This window comes from Pieris rapae, chromosome 22 (genome assembly GCF_905147795.1).
Source record: "Pieris rapae chromosome 22, ilPieRapa1.1, whole genome shotgun sequence".
Lineage (NCBI taxonomy): Eukaryota > Metazoa > Arthropoda > Insecta > Lepidoptera > Pieridae > Pieris > Pieris rapae.
The window spans coordinates 2516146-2522145 of NC_059530.1; positions in this window are offsets into that span (position 1 = coordinate 2516146).

Below are 6000 nucleotides of genomic sequence, written 5' to 3' on the forward strand. Positions count from 1 at the left end.
GTTTCATTCATTCTAATTATTTTTTTAAGGTTGGTTATAGTTTTTTGTTATATTAATGTGTGTTATTGATTATGTAATAATATGTGTTAATAATATGATGGTGCAGTAATTAAATAATATAAGGATTTACTATAATTATATGACTAACAAAAGTAGTCGCTTATATTATTATTTAAATATATTTCTTTCTCTTTTTTTGTAATCCTAATCTATCAAATTCCTGATGATCGGAACTTCACTGAGGCATTTTCTAAATATCTGTCCACGGCTTTCTTTCTCAATTCGATTCCTACTAACGCTTATCGTGCTTCTATCTACTTTTTTGGGGCTCCCTCTTCTCCTTTCTCTTGGTCAACTTTTGTTTTAAGGCATAATTTGAATTTATAAGAAAGTTATTGCAGGTAAATATTTCTACCATGTAAAGAAGTTCAGAGATTTCAAATAAAATTGATTACAATTTCACTTCAGTTTTGTGTCAAAACTTTCCGCTTGTTGGGTCTAATGTTTAGGTTAAAAAACATGATGCAAAAATATTGTTGAGGAAAATTATCAGCAATAATAAAAACATCATTTTATAGGTCATCGACACAACAGCCACTGACCTAACATTGATCCTTTTAGTGTTAATTAGTATTATTGTTCACAGTAAATTATATGAAGGTAATATGGGTTCACATAAATATTCCATGTATATGTAATACAGAGAAGGCGGCATATTATTGATACAATATTAAGATGTGTGAGTCCGTCTATTGCACGCCATATATTATTGTTTCACTATTATTTTATGATTTAAATGCAACAGATCGATGATTTCTCGTATATGCTCATGTGATATGTCCTTCGTAATAAAAAAACACTTAAACAAAAAGTCAATTAACAAATCACGTGTAACAAAAATAAATTCGCGCCTCAAAAATAATTATTTGAAGGCCTCTTAAAAAGATTCGAAAAGGACCCGCCAGAGATACTGACTAGTTAAAATGGAAGTTAGTAAAGAAGCTAGTTAAAAGGAAATGGAAGTGTAAATTATTTAAAAGTTGTGTTAGATTATAATGAATTATGTATTTAAAAATGTAATATACTGATGTCACAAAGAATACCGAATAAAGAGTGATTTGCAAATATCCAAATTTCCCGCGTTTTTTTACTTCATGTCTCTGTTTGCAAATGTCATCAGTTGTTGACATTTGACATTAGATGCGGTTAGGTTAGGTTATATACTCGTCTTTATTTTTCAAATAATTTAAGTATAATAATATGTTTCTCGAAAGATTTTATGTTTCACATATTTTATTAACTATATTCGTCAGATACTAATTTACTATTAAAAAACAGCATATCTAGAATATTCTTATATACCGCTTAAGATACTTATTTACAAATAAATTCATGTGATATTAAAAACATATAAAATCTTTAATATCTTACTTTGAACCCTAACAATAAAAGATTTCTTAATCGGTGATCTATTTGTTCACAGTTAATTACTGAATTCATTACATTTAAACAACAATACAGTCAACTTTAACCCACTCGTGATAACTTAATTGCCTAATTCCCAGGAACTCATTGATTAGCAAACAATATTAGTAATCTTATCAGAACTACAGATAAATTTAGACAAATTTCTACTATTTTTTTTAAATTTTATAACATGATTTTATCCCTGGCGGGAAATGCAACCTATTATATGAATGTAACAATGTTTTGCATAGATAACATTCGACTGTAAACTACCATAGAATCCATCAATTTATATGTGTGAGGAACATGTATACGAAAAATACAAAAATAGACCTGTTTTATACTAAGTAAATTGTCTTCATATATAATTTTTAAACTAATGTATACAAATATTGTAAATTATATTATAAAAGAGTAAGTGTGTCCATTCTTTTGTTGCCTGTTGCAAGAGTTGCAAGAGTGCCATTTAAATGGTCTAATTGGATTAAATGATTTGACTTTATTGACTTTGAATAAAATGTGAAAAGTGTCTTTCACTAAAGAGTTATCCATGTAAATCGTAATTCACCTGTACACCTCTCACACTAGTAATAAGATTGTAATGACCAAAATTAGCGTCTCGAATCCTATGACATAGAAACCGTGTTAGCGACACAGCATTAGCCACGTTTTGTAAGGAGGTCACGCATGAATATGCATACTCTTTGTCAGTCGACCATCTTGAACTCTATGGCCATTTCCCGCTCTTGACGTTTTAAGCAAATTCGTACTGTCAACTATGTGTAATCTTATTATTAGCTTTAATCCCACTAGGGATAAATTTAAAAAAAAAATTTAAGCTTTAATATTTGAAGTTCCATAATCTCTAAAGAGAGCAATTGTTTTATTTGAATATTGATTTCAGATTAGATTATTGTGTAGATTTATTGTGTAGGTATATGCGATCACAGCTAAGCTAAGGATTACAATTTTAGTATATGTCTTATTATTTAATGTAATTGTATTGTCTGTTTATATTTGTAATGACAGTCTTTTATTTTTTGATTCACGGTCGTCTTTTAACCGAAGCAATGCAATACAAGTAACTATTGTATAATATATAAATATGATGTTTTAGTTGGGCTTTCACGTGCTTAATTTCATAAGTACGTATGTTCGTTCAGAAACTAAATCAAATGGTATATGTCAAAACAATGTTACGCGCGTAATGAAGACAATCTCAGGAACTGATCAAAATTGTAAAATTATTTTAATGGGTAGAGGTAGGCATATGCATCAAAGAATCATATACAGTACAGCTATATCAAGCTGTAAATAAATCAACTCGACCGATTTATTTTAAAAAATTAAGAGAAAGCTTAAAAATAATATTAGGAAACTCATGAAAAATAACAAAACGAGCATAATAATTAAATGAAGGTTTTCAATCCTCGTTTAATATATAATATCGATCTCAAACTTGGGCGCCCACTAAAGCGTAGTATACAAAGCTACAGGTGTGTTGAAGACCGATGGAGCGATGTTTGATAGGCAATAATAATACGTGATGTAAAAGAATAATTAAGGGATGATGTCACAATGAAAATAAACTTAAGTGGAAAGGCGCCTAAATGGCAAGAGGAACAGAAAAGAGCAGAAAAGAAGAAGATACCAGATCAAGGATACAGCAAGCACATGGTAGAGAGTGGCACTTTATAAACAGAAATGGCGGGATTTGGAGGAGGCCACTGCCAGAAAGGCCGCATAGATGTAGAAGGAATGAGGTGAAAGAAAGCTGAAAAATATGCTGTTAGCATATTTATTCATTTATTAACACTTCGTTGTAGAAATGTAATACATGAAATATAATTAAATGAAAAGAATAACTGGCGGCTTTATCGTTTCTGTGCGATCTCTTCCAGACAACAGCTGTGAAAAAAAAGTAATAAAATTAGATAAGATAAGAAAATAAGTGTAGCAATACATAGTAATTAATTGGAAAAAAACTATAACAGGAACAAAAAAACAAAACTAAAAAAGGACATGTCAAAAAAAAAATTACTGTGTTGGTAAAGTTTTTTTTTACTTTGTCTCAGTAACTGTCTAGTCCTTTATTTTTATTATTAATAATATGTAATATTCAACGCATGGGAGCTCATTAATTGACATAACTGGACTATAATTAGCACAAATCCCAATAACTTACAAAACGGCATATTAACTACATCGATTTTATCTGCGTCATTACCACCAGTGGTATTAAACTTGGATACCCATAAAGTGCAATATAAATTTTAGTATCCACCGGTTCCGATGTTAAGTCCTGAATAACATCGTTCTTGTTACCCACTTCTCGAGTTTTTAATAATTATTACTCGGAAATTACCTCGTTGCCCACACCAATAAATATTTTAAAACTCATAATAATTCAGTCGTAGCACGATTTTATATAGCCTAAAGCTTTTTACGGATAATAGACCTCTAATACATTTTTTTTTGTTAGCAGACATTGTAAATGGCACCTAGACAAGTATTGTCAGGTTTTTGAAATTATAAATAAAATTTGAAATACTTAAAGCCTTAAAATAATTAAAAATATAGAACCTATAAGATTATATATCACTATAATATATGTATTCTAAAGTGATTTTGTACAATCTCGTCAAATAGATCGACACCCCGTATCTCGTATCGTTGATTATCTAGTTGATAAAAGGGCCTGGGACTAGTGCTGGGCAGGCTACTTCTAATTAATTTGCTATATTTGTTTTAAATATTGTAGAATTGTTTGATGATTTGCTTTTCTTTAAAAAGAGTACCGAGAGTTTTTTACGCCGGCTGTTTCTCTCGGCCTACACCCTCTGTCTTCTTTCTTCAACAGGCTCGAATTTAATGACGTGGAATAAGTGATACCATGATTATCTTTTGTTCCAAAATAAACGTATTTTATTTTATTTGCGTTTGTGTTCCTCTGTCCGTCACATCTAACCTATTATATGTATCTTTAATACCTCTTGTAGGTAAATAGCGATAAGGATTCCGCCGGGGCCAATCGAGCCGAAGAACATTAAAAGCTACTTACTTCATAAATCCATAAACTTCATTTTATAACTACCAAGAAGCTAGCCTATTTCCTTCAATATTTACGATTATTAAATATCATAGATATGCTTACCACGTAAGATTGTTATACTTCCTAATCTCCGGCTACAGATTGTTCTTAACCAAGGACATCATTTAACGAATTTTTTGTTTTCAGGAAATTGTTGTTTTTGTAGTTGTTGTTTAGTAATTTAAACGCTTAAGAGGGCAGATAGGATATATATAGATAGTATAAAGTGGAGAGGAAGACTTCATTTATTGATTTACACTTTACGACACCTTAAACATTCTAATTTTTATATTTCTATGGCGGTAGTTTTAATTTGCATTCCCTAGGCAATCTTATTCTTGAAACTCCTATTGATAAAACTGAATTCTATCACTCTACCTTTACTGTGCAAAGTTGTCTGCTATAAATTTATTCAAAAATCTTCTCGTAATTAGATGCTATATATATATAAGATATTTTTTTCCTTAGATTTTACTTAATTTCAGTTATAGGTAGTGTAATATGTAATTTTGAGTTTTTTTTTTGTTAATTATTTATACACTTCTTGTACTTGCCCTCTGTAGATGTTTCTTTTTTATTGATCCATATCCTTACACATATGTGACCTACGTTTTTATATCTATGTTTTTATATAAATAAAGTCAGAATAAATATATAAACATTCGTGAAAAAAAAACTTACGCGCAATGCCATAACATGCAATTTTACAGCCACTGGATTCAGCTAATTTTTCGGACAACTAGGAAGGCCCGGTACCTCTTAACAAATCCGGATTATCTTTTCTTACATAGTACATAACTCACATCTTTGAGTTTTTGACCAGCCCTGAAGAAATTGCACGACGATCCAAGCCGAGGTCCGAGTTTCACAGGAGACGCCCTTGCATTATAGGAAAACATTTCAGGCAGAATTACGCTCGCCGAAACAGTTCGAGTTGATTAATGCCCTTTAGAATATAAAGAATACATTCTCGAAAAAAATTCAAAAAATCATTTTACACAGAACTTCAACTTTTATTTCCGTTATTAGTTTCTGGTTACAAGGGAAACGAGAATTAAATCACAAATCAGCCAAATATAAATGTCAAGATTTTGAGATAATACAATCAGGGTGAGAAAGCAATCAACAACATGTTTTAAGTGTAACTTTATATTAAATACATTGTGTACAGTTTTTATAGTGATTGAAAACACGTAATTTTTGTCGCTAACCTATCTCCGAGTCCACTGTCCCAATTTCCTACTCGCCTGTCCCAGGGTGAAGTATTTTCCGGACCGTGCCGTGACTTAGCTACTTTAAGAACACAATACGGGATTTCAGGATAATTAAATTCTTAATAAGTTATTAAGAATTTACAATGTAAGTACGTGCTCCTCTTTCACCATGCCTCCTACTGATAGACCTTTGACAATCTGAGACAAATCATTGTTATAATTTATTTT